Genomic DNA, 15723 nt, shown 5'->3' on the forward strand with positions numbered 1-15723 from the left:
AGGTCAGCTTAGAATTGACAGCGACTTCAAGGCCAGCCTCAGCTAAACAGAAACATCAGCCTTTAAAAATGAAATAACTGTCCTTTGGCTGAGCTGCAGCGCTGGCCCCCACTGAAGTCGCCCGTGGAGTCTCTCCCACTGTCTCCGTTGGGTACCCCAACATGTGTTGATAAACTTCTAGCTTTTATCTGTTAATCTCTGTCATTTGACTTACTGGGCCCTCGTCAAAGAACCTAAGAGGGGTAGAAGAGAGAAATTTAATTTCCCACATCATGTAGAGCAGTCCTTCAAGAAGTTATTATCCTCAGTCTATAGATTACAGATGCTGCAGGCTTAAGCAGACTAGACCAGACCAAGGCTTTCTCACCCAGAGACATATGATATTAGATTTATCTCCCCAGATACAAAAGGACCAGGGAACAGTTTACTAACTCACCATGGTAGCTGTGAGCTATGCTCAGTCAGTGCACACACCTGCCCGTCTCTGACCCCTCTGTGATCCAGGACTCCTACTTCTCCCCAGAGCATTACATGGCTCCTCATGGCTCCTTTCTCCACCCACCCCATCCTCCCCCTTGCTGCTCTGACTGTTTCTTATAGACATCCTTGGTGTGGGAAGTCCTTCTGTGTATGTGTTGCTTTAATTAGTTAAAGATTAAAGAAGTTGCTTTGGCTTGTGATAGGGCAGAATAGAGCTAGACAGGGAAGACTGAACTGAATGCTGGAAGAAAGAAGGTGGAATCAGGAGAAGCCTTGTAGCCCTGCCAGAGACAAACACCGGATGGAACCTTGCTGTAAGCCACATCCACGTGGCAATACACAGATTAATAGAAATGGGTTAATTTAAGATAGAAGAGATATCCAGAAATACGCTTAAACTATTGGCCAAACAGTATTGCAAATAGTATAGTTTCTGAGTGATTATTTTGGGTCTAAACAGCTGGGAATGAACGGACAGCCTCCCCCAACACATCCTGGGTAGAACTTTCCTTGGTCATCTCTTCCTTTAACTGGAATCCCCATGAGCTTAGTCCTCAGCCGCTTCCTCACAGTACAAACCTTCTGGCCCCATCATGGCCACCTCTCTGCCATCCAGGCTTCCAGACTCTGTCTGCTTCCACTCCCATAGTCCTCAAGTCCACTCGGGTAAGAAGACTTCGGACCAGCAGCATTGGGGACGAATAGAAAGACAGGAAATTAAAGTAACATAAGAAAGAAAAGAGGTCTTCCCTCATCTGGGTCCACGTCTCTCATTGGCTAAAAGTCAAGAATTTGGGCATAAATTGTTAGAAATAAGTTAATATCAGCTGGGTGTTGTGGTACATGCTCTAACCCCAGCACTCCAGAGGCAGAGGCAGGTAGATCTCTATGAGTTCCTGGCCAGTGAGCAGCAATTTTAGACCAGAAGTAGTTCTATAATTATTGTTTCCATTTTGGGAGTATCAACATCTCCTGGAAGATTATGAGAAGTGTAAATTTATGCCAGGAGGTGGTAGTGGTGGTGCACCCATTTTGTTCCAGCACTAGCGAGGCAGAAACAGGCAGATCTCTGTGAGTTCAAGGCCAGATTGGTCTACAGAGCAAGCTCCAGGACAGCCAGGACATCTTGTCTTGGAAAAACAAAAATAGGACTGTGTGTGTGTTATTTAGAGATGAGAACCAAACCCAAACCAGTGTTTCGCATGTGGTAAGCAAGCACTCTATTACAACCCTCCAGCCATTGTTTTGGTTTTATTTTGAGTCAGGCTATTGATATGTCGCCTGCGCTGGCCACAGACTTTATCATCCTGCCTCTGCCTCCCAAGTGCTGGAATTAAGGAATTAAGGCATGAGACCCAATCTCTGCTTAGTTAGGGATGCAAACTCAAGAATCTGTGCCAGGTCATCTAAGTGATTTGGATACATGCTTAATTTTGTAAACTAGGTGCTTAGGGTTCTTTAACATGTCTAAAATTCTAATTATCTGGACAGCCTTTAAAATGAGGAAAGCCTCAGCCATTTCTAGAGCCAGTTCAGAGAGTCTTGAGTTCAGCCAAGGCCTCTGGGTATGAAAAAGCATGCAAGTAACAGCTGTAGCCAAACAAACAAAACTCAAAACCCTCCCAGGAGTGTAACACGCGGCCTTCTGAGACCTTGACATACCTTATACCCAGAGTGTGTGTGTGGTTGGATCAAACACAGCTCTGTCTGCACAGACTGATCACCACTGACAACTAACTACATTGTCAACACTTTAGGCAGTGCAGCTGACTCCGGCCCTCTGGTTCTCGGATTTGTGCCTGACTCCTCCAGTCACTTCAGATGCCAAAGCAGAACCTCCATCCCTTCACTGAAGCTTCCAGAAAAATTAAAAAAAAAAAAAAAGATTTATTATGAAGTCTTCATGTCAGGACAGTATGTTTAATAAATAAGACCACTGTGCCTTTGGAGTTCCTTAAAGCTCTGAATAACCCAGTGTGTGATTACAGAACGGGTATCATGTCACTACCTGGATGAGCTTAATGTGGCCATGTCTTCTCCAAGAAAGAGGAATCAAAATCTGTCAGGCGGTAAAGCTTCTCCCATAAACATCATCCTAGCTTCGCCCCAGACACGGAGCTGGTCTGCAGACCCCGCACGCTCCACCTCCATCTCTACCTCCCATTGTCAGGTCATAGATACGGAGCTGGTCTGCAGACCCCGCACACTTCACCTCCATCTCCACCTCCCGTTGTCAGGGGTGACCCTTTTGTTTACTGTCTCATCAAGGAAGAGGGAGGAAAAGGAGATTTCTACAACTGGGGCCAGGAACAGCTAGGAATGAAGTTGGTTGCTTAGCAACACTGCCCTCTTACTGCCTCCCTCCAGACATCAGTTTGTGGTATTTCAGTCTTCCTGTCCTTCTCTGAGTGCTATTCCAAGTGTCCTTTCTAACCAGATTTCACCTACATAAAATTTCAAGAAAGGCAATGCATAGATGACATTCTTATACTAACGTAGTAAAACATGAAATTTGCATACTGTATAGAAGTGTACAATTTTTAAAATGTAGTTGGTTTTGTTTAGCCTTTTGTGGGGTTGGGGCGGTGGAGGGGGTGTCAAGACAGGGTCTCTCTATGTAGCTTTGGCCATCCCGCAACTCACTCTGTAGACCAGGCTAACCTTACCTCTGCCTCCCAAGTGCTGGGATTAAAGGCCTATACCGCTCCACCATTTAACCATGATTTATTCAAGTTATTTACAGAATGTCCACAGCAGGCTTGACACTCAGCAAAGCATTGTGCGAAATTTTTTCAGGGGTCCATATTTGTGGTGCTGTACCTGGGTTGCAGAGGCAGGAGGATCAGAATTCAAAGTCGTCTTTGGTTACATGAGATTGTCTCAGAACGATCAAGCGTTTCCACGGGAATTAGCTCATATTCATATCCCAAAGGGATCACTGGCTGAAGGATCACACGGAGAAATTCTGTTTTTCAAAAGATGTGCGGGTTATAATATCTGCACATCAGAAGCAAGTGTCTGAAAACTACCATCCATAGCTGTAAACCCCAAGAGACCTGGGAGCTAGACCAACAGATGCTATGCAAGAGCGAATGATGGGGAATCTTAGCGCTCAACAGAAAACAAACATCTATTCAGAGCTCTCTGCCGTATTTGTGAGCAACAAGACTCAAAATCGCAAGGAAGTTGGGCTGGGGCACGCTCAATGCTAGAATACTTGCCTAGCCCTGCAAGCTCTGAGCTCAGTGCCCCTGCACTGCAGAAGAAAACAGTATGTTAACTAAGCTACTTCTCAAATTAATTTATGAATTTAGTAAAATTTAGGTAAACCCTACTGGGCACTTTGAGGCTCTTTATCCTCTTTTTCAAAATGTTACACAGAGAACTAAGGGCCAATAACGGCTTTGGTGGTTCTGAAGAACAGAGCACACGACAGGAGGCTTGCCCGGATGTCAGGATCGCCTTAAAACCATAGGAATTCAGGCAGTGATTCAGGCATGGAAAAGCAGATCTGGGAGTGGAGGGGGTGGGGACTCCTGAAGAGACTCACTCCTACTCAACGGAGCCAGCCAGTGAAGATCTAGTAACAGGAACTGGGAAGCGGGTTTTCCATGATTAAAACAAAATTACTAAATTTCATTCCTACATCACATCATAAACAAAGGTACATTCCAGAGAGCTTATATAATAAAAGATAAATTGTAAAAGACCCAAAAGAAAGTATATGCAAGAACCTTCTGAATCTTGAGGTGGGAAATGATACTGTTTCTTAAGACTCAAAAATACAAACAGCAGTGGAGAATGTTGACAGTTGATGGTCTTCTTCCTCAATCATGTAAAGCTTACAAAAGTTAACTTGTGTTGACAAAAAATTAGCCAGGATACCATCCAAAGAAATATTCTTCCAGAAATAATTCTTTTTTTAAATTTTTATTTAAAAAAATTACTTAAATTTTTAAATTTCATTTTACATACCCAATCCAAGTTTCCTCTCCTCCCATTCTCTCCACTTAGCCCCCACCACACCCCATCCACTCCTCAGGGAGGGTAAGGCACACTGCTTTGCGGAAATCCAAGGCCCTCCCTACTATATCTAGGCTGAGCAAGGTACCAATCCAAAGAGAACAGGTTCCCAAAAAGCCAATACAAGCTGTAGGGATAAATCCTGCTGCCACTGCCAGTGGCCCCGCAGTCTGTCCGAGCCACACTCAGAGGGACTAGTTTGGTCCTATACTTGTTCCTTCCCAGTCCGGCTAGTGTTGGTGAGCTCCCATTAGCTCAGGTCAGCTGTTTCAGTGGGTGTCCCCATTATGGTCTTGACTACTTTGCTCATACTAGAAATAATCCTTATGCCAAAGAAAAGAAGTTAAAATTGCCATCTTGTTATTTAGAAAGTTAATTTTGTTTGTTTGTTTTTTTTGTTTTTGTTTTTGTTTTTGTTTTTGTTTTTTGAGACAGGGTTTCTCTGTGGTTTTGGAGCCTGTCCTGGAACTAGTTCTTGTAGACCAGGCTGGTCTCGAACTCACAGAGATCCGCCTGCCTCTGCCTCCCAAGTGCTGGGATTAAAGGCGTGCGCCACCACCGCCCGGCCTGTTTGTTTGTTTTTTGAGACATGGTTTACTGTGTGAAATAGTCCTAGCTGTCCTGGAACTAGCTCTTGTAGACCAAGTTGTTCTTGAACTCACAGAGATCCGCCTGCCTCTGCCTCCCAAGTGCTGGGATTAAAGGCATGCGTCACCACCTCCCAGCTAGAAAGTTAATTTAAAATACCTTTATCTAGTGATAGCTGGTGAACACGGCATCTTTCTGGAAGGTGGGGAAATATTGTAGAATTAGACAATGGTATTGGTCATGTCATTTCTGTGAATATGCTCAAACCACTGAACTGTGCATTTTTAAAATGTATATTTTATGTTTGTCGATTATTATGTCTGGTCTAAAAAGCATCTTCAACAACTGACCCATACCTGCCATGCAACAAATGTTCAATAAATGGCAGGTGGTTTTAAAGATTCAATGTACTCCTGTCACTCATTTTGTATTATTTTACCTTTTATGCACATGGTGTTCTGCTGGATGTATATATGTGCTCAGTGTGCACACCGTGCCTGCAAAGGCCTGGGAACTAGTGGCCCCCTCCTCCACCCCTCACATTTGGTGCTGGGTATTAAGTCAGGGCCTCCTTCAGTCTAAGCACGTGCTCGACTGTGAGCTCTCCCCCAGTTCCCACCCACCTATATCGGCGGCAGACACTGTGCTTGCCCTCGTATTGAAAGTGTAAATCAGAAGAGCGCCTTGGTCTCTCAAGTTGTCTTCGCATCTTGTGCTTCTGTCTCAGTTAGGAAGAGTGTGAAGATTTGTGCAAGCTGATCTGTTATCTCAGACTTTCTCAAATCTGCTTTCCTTCAATGCAATGAATATTTATTGAGTATTTTCAAATTTTAGGCATTCTAGGGATTCGGCAGTGGATATAAGCTGGTCCATTTATATTGCCTGGGTTGTTTTGTTTGTGAGACAGATTTATGTAGCCCAGGCTGGCCTCTCTCAAATTTCTGTCATCAAAGACGCCTTGAATTTCTGATCCCCCTCTTCCTCTTCCCCAGTGATGCTATGGCAGACATGCACCACTAAGTCTAAGTTACTGGGAACATTATTTTCCCCTGAGACAGGGTTTCTCTATGTAACAGCTTTGGCTATCCAAGAACTCGCTTTATAGACCGGGCTAGCCTTGAACTCACAGAGATCCACCAACCTCTGCCTCCTGAGTGCTGAGAAAAAAAGGCATGTGGCTGCTTTAGCCCTAGGCAGGAAATTCTAAGAAGTACAAATTCCTCACCGCATGGCCACGGTTAATCACAACTTTCCATCACTGTGTTGAAATACCTGTGGTAATTAAATTATAAAGATTAAAAATTATTTTAACCCAGTTTTGAAGATTTCAATCCATAATGGATTGGCCTCATTATTTTGCACCTGTTGCAAGACAACACGAGGGTGAAGGAGCATGTGCCGGGGAGGAGAGGCACTTGCTGCATGGCCTCCTACTATGCTCCGCCCCTTAAAGACCACCACCTGCCCGCAACAGCACCTTTGAGGCCCCATTGTCACTGTTCGCTCAGGCCTTGACAAAGTCCAGAGAGCAGTAGCCATGGAAAGCAACAGGAAGGTACTGACTCGATGCACTAAAGTTTGAGTCATTAATACAAGCTGTATTAATTCAATATATGACTTTCAATATAAGGTCTTACCTGGATGCCACAGGGCACGCCTTTGATCCCTGCACTTGGGAGGCAAAAGTCTAAATTCTAGGCCAACCTAGACTACAGGACAGCTAGGGCTACACAGAGAAACCATCTCAAAATAACGGCAACAACAAACAAACAAAAAATCAGTATACTGTTTCCCATATGACTGCTCGGTAAGTAACAATGAACAAATGAATGAATTACAAAATGAGACCGCAAGTTCTTGGTTGAGTTGAAGACAGTATGGAAATTCATTGTCTGTGTGAGAGTATGCTTCCTGTGCTCTTAGATGGCTTGTTGCTTCCTATCTTGGTCTCTGGTTTATTGATATTTGTGTGAAGAACCAAGAGAGCAACAAAATAAATAAGATGTAGTTAAATAACAGGAGCTTGGTTTTAGTAGTTAAAGCGGATAAAAGTGAGTCCCATTTGACTTATTCAATATAAGACAAATGCACCCATTGTTAACCCCTCGGTCCTAGAGCAGGGAAGACAGCCACCTGTTTTCTCAGCCCTGCTGGGAGAGCACTGGGCTGGTTGGCACCGCTTAGCTCAGCATTTTAAATGAAGTTAGAAACTACTCGGGGACCCAGGACTTCCTCTACAATGCTGTTTTTTCCTTGAATGAAGGAAACACTTGTGTCTCTGCTGGGTTCTCACTGGCCCTCTGCCTGGCTCCCTGCAAGGCCTTTCTCCCCTCCCTGACTGACACTGCAGGACTTTCATTGGCTGTCCAAGCCACAGAACATTTGCCTCTGCCTCCAAACCTCTCGAGAGGGCTTCTGCAGAGTCTCGGACAGACGGAAGTGTCCCTCTGCCCCATAGGAATGAAGAGACTTTGGTTTTGCAATGTAACTTTCAACACAGTGGGACACACTTTCAACTCTCACTTCCTGTTTTAATTCTACTTGGAAATAAAATCTGCTGAGATTTAGTTTCGAAACAGCTTCTTGAAAAAGCTTTCTCTGCCAACTAGGAAAACAAAGGACAAAACAGTGGCAGCTTGTGCTGGCCTGCAGGCTTTGCTTCCCGTGGAGGCCCTTGCTTTCTTACAGACTGGTAAGATTTCTCCTGGAGGGAACTGTGAGTGAGGTCTAGAAATGAGCCAAGGTTTGCTTGGTGGAGCAGAAGGGGGAAGGAGGACCAAGGCGTGGGAATGGTAGTGGAAGGAAGTGGGCTTTATAAAGAGCTCTGGAATTAAGAAAATTGAATGGTTACATATGAAGTGTGGTAATTTATACTTAAAACATTACTTTAGCCCTCATGGGACAAGGGTGCCAGACTCACCTTTTGGACTAGTAAGCATCTTTGCACAAACCAATGTGTGATCTGGAGACCAGAACATCCCTTCTTTTGGGTGGAAAGATTTACTGAGTTGGAGTTATTCCTATTAATACTTTTGTCCCCCATTCTATTGGGTGCTCAGTTAACGGGCTTTGCAGATCCATAGGAAGCTGAATGTGAGCAGAGGGTGCCAGCGTCACCACTGGGAGGCTCACTCTAGCTTCGTGGCAGCGGACTCTGTACAGTTAGTCTCTCTTACTTATAGGTACAGTCGCAATCTCTCTGTGAATGCCTGAAACTGTAGACAGCACCAAATCCTATGCCAGCACTTGACAACCTGGTAGTTGTGACCTCTCTGGAGGTAGAATGACCTTCACATAAGGGTCAAATATCAGATGTCATTTACATTACAATTCTTAACAGTAGCAAAATTATCATTATGAAGTAGCAGCAAAATAACTTTATGGTCGGGGGTCACCATACCACGAGGAATTGTGTTAAAGGGTCGCAGAACTGGGAATGTCGAAACCACTGTTGGATACAGTATGTGCCACACAACCCATTACATATGTAGATGTGTGAGCCAATGTTACATTTTAAGTTTCCATTCCCTTACTGTGCCTAAAAGATCCATGAAACAAAATGCCTCTGACGGATGAGGAATCTTTGTCAGCCAATGATCTTTAAGGGGTGGGATCAGGTTAAGATGTGACCTTTGAGTACCCAGAGAAAAACACCAGGTGGCCAAAGGTTCGCTCTCTCTGTGGTTCCTATGGTACACAGCTGAGCTTAAACTTCTTGTTCCTGTTCATGAGTTTGCCCTTATAATAAAGAAAAATATAATTGGTCTATCTCTTAGCTGCCCCTGCACAGCTGCTGACAAGCCAGGAACCTCTGTAGAATGCACAGTCTGTGATTTACACTGAATAACTGCTTTTGAGCATATTTTTCAGTATCTATTGCTATAAACAATTCAAACTGTTTGAGCCAGCCATGTGGCTGCTACTGCGACACCTACTGGCTGGTAATGGTTATTGCACCTACTCCAACTCATTACAGGTAAAATTTATAAGGTCAAATTTATAAATTAAAGGGGCAAGATGACAGATAACAATACAACAATTCAACAGTTTTTTTTACTTATTTCATGTATGATATTATGCAAGGCTTATGTGATTTCCCTTTTACATCCCTCTATTTGATTTGAAGATTTGTCCTTCATGTTTTCTTCTAAAAAACATGGTTTGATAATTTAGAAATGATACAGTCTTTACAGACTGAAAATGACCAATTAAAAGGAAATTCAGCACTCTGGAGAAGGATGAACAAAATTTGATGAACAAAACCCAGTCAATGACATAGGGCACTGAGACATTGCTGAGAGAATCCATGCTGCCCAATGTATTAATCAGAATCTGTTGAATGGTTATGATAGATTGACAGCTAGACTGTCTCTCCAGGAAGGTAATATGTACATTATAAAAATTACTTCCAAGGATGAGACGTTATCTTTACTAGATAGACTCCACACCTTGGAATCCTCAATGAGGGCATTAGAACAGAACACTGGACAGGAGATCCAGACTTTACAAAAGGCAGTGGTAAAATGATTTGAAAAGATTGAGGAATTTATTGAATTTGATGACCAGGAACAGAAGGTACAAGGACAGAATTTAGCCTTATCAGTACATACCAAAATCTGGGATAACTCACCCAGAGTTCTCACTGCTTATCCAGTGATCTCCTCAGAAAGAGCATCTGGCACAAAGTACCCAAAGGTAGTCAAAGAATATACATGGGAACCTGTTGGGGACTGCAGACCCTCAGACCCTGAATTTTCTGTTACCCCTTGCCTGCCAGAGTAAACAACTTGTTTTCCTGTGCTTACAACTGTTCTGAGCATGATACCCTCATGAGTTCCTGATGGCAGGGGAGTGGTTTCTGGTGGGCTTGCAAGTGAGAAATTCCTGGAGCTGAGGCATGGTCATTAGTCAGGGAGACCCCTATATAAGCTACCCTGGAACACAATAAAATTCTTGTTTCAAGGATGACCTCTCTCTCTCTTTCTCTCTCTGTCCTCTTCTCTCTCTCTCTCTCTCTCTCTCTCTCTCTCTCTCTCTCTCTCTGTATGTGTGTTTCAATCTCCAACCCCTTGCCTGACTTGCAAACCATTGCGTGGTAGACAGGTGGTACTATATAGGTTAGTTGAACAGGTGGAGGCCCCCAGCAAGATCAGAAACTAGGGATCCCTGAGAGATGGCAATCAGGAATGGTGAGGGTGAACTGAAGATGGGTATGTGTCTATGTGTTTTTTAGTCCCCAGACTCTTGCCTGATAGTGATTCTTGGGCTGAGCAGGTGCCACAGGAGGCACCATTGAGATCAGGAACTAGGGACACCCTGAGGGATATCCTCTGGTAGACTGGCCAGCAGGGAAGCAATAAAGAAAAGATGAAAGGGTGAATTGAAAAATGAGGGCTGATTTTTTTCAAGTCTGCTCTGGTAATAAAGATAATAAAAAATAAGCCATGTAAAGATGGTATGTTCACAGAGAATCTGGATTATGAATATTATTGTGTTTTCTTTTTTCACTGGAGAGACATTTTATTCTGGGGCCTGCTAAGAAAGGTATCTTGATTTCAAAACATGGGTTTAAGGAACTGTTGCATTAGAAAAGTGGTTTTGCTTTTGAATCCACAGAAGATGAAAACCTGTGGAATCGTTCCAGACTAATATGGTTTGATGGACCAAGACCCCCTCAAAGATTGCTGTGGACATCCCCCAAAATACTTCACCAAACTAACAGCAAGAAATAGTTTGGTGAGAACTACACCCAAATTCCCTAAATGATTGTTTGCTGAAAGTTGTGGGATCAGGGAGCATCTTAGGGAAGCCGTTCGGACACTGGAAGATGTCCAGGGTGGAGAGTCTCTGGATCTTGGGGAATCTCCATCCTGAACATCTTCAACTTGCAGCTGGACATCTTCAGCTTGCAGCTGAAAAGTCCTGATAGCTAGGGCATGGCCATTAGTCAAGGAGAGCTCTATATAAGCTGCCCTGGAATATAATAAAAAGGGCATTCTTGTTTCAAGGATAACCCATATCTCTGTCTATGTGTGTGTGTGTTTCAATCTCCATCCCCTTGCCTGACTCATGAACCATTGTGTGGTAGATAGGCAGTATGGTACAGGTGAACTGTACAAAAACCCATACATATTACAGATCTAACGGAAATTAAACAAGCAATAGTTTCTTATGGAATATATTCATCCTTCATTAGGAAAATGGTCAAAATCTGGGTTTCAAGCAATAAGGCAACCCCACAAGATTGGCTTCAATTAATCTCAGCTGTTCTAGAAAATGGACTGCAGCTTCTTTGGAAATGTTATTGGAGAGAAGAAGCAAAACTTTTAGAACAACTGGGAAAGCAAAAAGGACTTGAGATTTCCCAAGATCAAATTTTGGGTTAGGGACATTAATCTGATCGTCAGGATCAGGCTCTTTATGACAAACATACCTTGTCCCTAGGTAGCACATCAGCTTTAAATGCTTGGGACAGGATTCAGGAACTAGGAAAGGGAATTGAATCATATATTAGGGTTAAACAGGGTCAGAAAGAACCCTTTAGTGACTTTTTACAAAGATTAACTAAGGTTGTACAAATAGGAGTAACAGACCCAGAAGCTAGATGATACTAATTGAATCTTTGGCTTTTGAAAATGCCAACTTAGAATGTAAAAAGATCCTTGGACCTTTAAAGGTCAGATTAACCAATAGATGAATGGATCTTACATACAATGACAGTTGAGACATTTGACTCTAGTACTGAAGTTTGCGGAGGAGAAGAAATTTCCAGTGGTATGAGGAGATACCAAAATGCCAAATGTTTTAATTGTGGTAGAATAGGGCATCTGAGAAGGGATTGTAGACAAGGAATTCCTAGGATATCTCCTCTGGGAATGGCAAGAATAGGAGGACTAAGCTTCAGGCATATGTAGATGTGGCAAAGGCTGACATTGGACCAATGGACATAGGTCAACAAAAGACAGACAAGGCAGCCTGATACCATTAGAAAAATCCTTGGGGGGCCTCTTACAGGCCCCCATGATGAACGTGGTTCAATCATTCACAGTTACTATGGAGAACATTTCTCACCAAGAAAATTAAAAAATCCAGTGCCTATTGTAAAAAAAGCATACTGGTCTGGATGATGGAATAGATGTGGAGGATGAACCAAGCTCCAGTAAGAAATAGAAACTGTATATTCTAGCAGACTTCTATAAATGATCAAAGACAAAAGCTAAGAGTGCATATAAATGGCATTGTAATTGTGGGTTTGATAGACATGAGTGTAAATGTGAGTATCATTAGTCCCAAATCTTGGCATCCAAATTGGCCTCTTCAAGAAGCAGATATTCAATTCCTAGGAATTGGAATACTATCTGAAGTGAAACAAAGCATGAGATGGGTTAAATGCATCGGGCCAGAAGGACAGAGAGAAAGGCTGGGGCCATATGCAATAAATTTATGAGGTCATGACCTATTGCAGCAATGGAATACCCAGATTAACATTCCTGAAGTCCCAAAAATGTATGTTTCTTGGGAAGATATTATAAGGTGTTATAGACAAAGGTCACCAACCATTCAGGCTGTACAAGAACACAAAGCAACTGACAAACTTTCAGAGGTACCAATGGCCCTGCATTTAAAATGCTTAACTGAGAAACCAATATGGGTTAAACAGTGGCCTTTAAAGGAAGAAAAGCCACAGGCTTTAGAACAGCTGGTATAGGAGCAACTAGATGCTTACCATATTGAAAAATCAACCAGCCCTTAGAATTCTCCTGTATTTGTTGTTAAAAAGAAATCTGGAAAATGGAGAATGGTGACAGATCTAAGGGTCAACAAGGTACTTCAACCTATGGGCCCTCTACAGTCTGGAATTCCTCTGCCGTCTATGTTACCAAAAGAATGGCTTTTCATAGTTATTGATTTAAAGGATTGTTTCTTCACTATACCTTTACAAGAAAAGGATAGAAAAAAATTTGCCTTCATAGTGACTACTTATAATAATTCTCAGCCTACTAAGATATACCACTGGACTATCCTCCCACAGGAAATGCTCAAATGCCCCACCCTGTGCCAATACTTTGTCAGTCAGCCATTGGAAATAATATATAAACAATTTCCTATGTCTATAATCTACCATCACATGGATGACATTTTGCTATCTAATTCAAATGCAGATAATTTAGAAAGAATGTTTGAAAAAGTAAAGAAAGTTTTGCCTAAATGGGGATTACAAATGGCTCCTAAAAAGATTCAAAGAGGAGATTCTGTCAATTACCTAAGTTACAGAATAGGTTTACAGAAAATTAGAACACAAAAGGCACAAATTAGGAGAGACCAATTGTGGACTCTTTTTTTTTTTGTATTGCATTTTAAATTATAGCTTTTTATTTATTTATTTTTTTATTGAAAAAAATTTTCCGCCTCCTCCCCGCCTCCCATTTCCCTTCCCCTCCTCCCACCCCTCTCCCCCTCCCCCCACTCCTCTTCTCCTCCCTCTCCAGTCCCAAGAGCAGTCAGGGTTCCCTGCCCTGTGGAAAGTCCAAGGTCCTCCCCACTCCATCCAGGTCTAGGAAGGTGAACATCCAAACTGTCTAGGCTCCCACAAAGCCAGAACATGAAGTAGGATCAAAACCCCATGCCATTGTCCTTGGCCTCTCATCAGCTCTCATTTTCCGCCATGTTCAGAGAGTCCGGTTTTATCCGATGCTTTTTCAATCACAGTCCAGCTGGCCTTGGTGAGCTCCCAATAGATCAGACCCACTGTCTCAGTGGGTGGGTGCACCCCTCGTGGTCCTGCCTTCCTTGCTTATTTTCTCCCTCCTTCTGCTCCTCTTTAGGACCTTGGGAGCTCAGTCCAGTGCTCCAGTGTGGGCCTTTGTCTCTATCTCCATCCATCGCTAGATGAAGGTTCTATGGTGATATGCAAGATATTCATCAGTATGGGTATAGGATAGGGTCATTTCAGGTTCCCTATCCTCAGCTGCCCAAGGAAATAACTGGGGACATTGCCCTGGCACCTGGTAGCCACTCCAGGTTCAAGTCTCTTGCCAACCCTTAGGTGGTTCCCTTAACTAAGATATGTGCTTCCCTGCTCACCTATCCAACATTCCTTTATCTCCAATCATCCCGTTTCCCCAAGTTCCCCTCATCCTCTCCTTCACACTTTTCTCTCCCCATCTCCCCTTACCCCCATCTCACCCCACCCCCAAGATTCCAATTTTTTGCCGGGCAATCTTGTCTACTTCCCATAGCCAGGAGGATAACTATATGTTTTTCCTTGGGCTCACCCTCTTATTTAGCTTCTTTAGGATCACAAATTATAGACTCAGTGGCCCCTATCCATGGCTAGAAACCAATTATGAGTGAGTACATCCCATGATCTTCTTTTTGGGTCTGGGTTACCTCACTCAGGATAGTATTTTCTATTTCGATCCATTTGCATGCAAAATTAGAGAAGTCATTGTTTTTTACTGCTGAGTAGTACTCTAATGTATATATATTCTACACTTTCTTCATCCATTCTCCCATTGAAGGACATCTAGGTTGCTTCCAGGTTCTGCCTATTACAAATAATGCTGCTATGAACATAGTTGAACAAATGCTTTTGTCATATGATAGGGCATCTCTTGGGTATATTCCCAAGAGTGGTATTGCTGGGTCCATGGGTAGGTTGATCCCAAATTTCCTGAGAAACCGCCACACTGATTTCCAAAGTGGTTGCACAAGTTTGCATTCCCACCAGCAATGGATGAGGGTACCCCTTTCTCCACAACCTCTCCAGCAAAGGCTCTCATTGGTGTTTTTGATTTTAGCCATTCTGACAGGTGTAAGATGATATCTCAAAGTTGTTTTGATTTGCATTTCTCTGATCGCGAAGGAGGTTGAGCATGACCTTAAGTGTCTTTTGGCCATTTGAACTTCTTCTGTTGAGAATTCTCTGTTCAAATCAGTGCCCCATTTTTTAATTGGGTTATTTAGCATTTTAACGTCTAGTTTTTCTTGAGTTCTTTATATATTTTGGAGATCAGACCTTTGTCTGTTGTGGGGTTGGTGAAGATCTTCTCCCAGTCAGTAGGCTGCCTTTTTGTCTTAGTGACAGTGTCCTTTGCTTTACAGAAGCTTCTCAGTTTCAGGAGGTTCCATTTATTCAGTGTTGCCCTTAATGTCTGTGCTGTTGGGGTTATACATAGGAAGCGATCTCCTGTGCCCATGTGTTGTAGGGTACTTCCCATTTCCTCTTCTATCAGGTTCAGTGTGTTCAGATTGATATTGAGGTCTTTGATCCATTTGGACTTGATTTTTGTGCATGGTGATAGATATAGGTCTGTTTTCATTCTTCTACAGGTTGACGTCCAGCTGTGCCAGCACCATTTGTTGAAGATGCTTTCTTTCTTCCATTGTATACTTTTAGCTCCTTTATCGAAAATGAGGTGTTCATAGTTTTGTGGGTTAAAATCGTATCTTCTATACGATTCCATTGGTCGACTTCTCTGTTTTTATGCCAGTACCATGCTGTTTTCATTACTATAGCTCTGTAATAGAGTTTGAAGTCAGGGATGGTAATGCCTCCAGAGGTTCCTTTATTGTATAAGATTGTTTTGGCTATCTTGGGTTTTTTGTTTTTCCATATAAAGTTGATTATTG

This window comes from Chionomys nivalis, chromosome 14, assembly GCF_950005125.1.
Source record: "Chionomys nivalis chromosome 14, mChiNiv1.1, whole genome shotgun sequence".
In the NCBI taxonomy this organism is placed as follows: Eukaryota; Metazoa; Chordata; class Mammalia; order Rodentia; family Cricetidae; genus Chionomys; species Chionomys nivalis.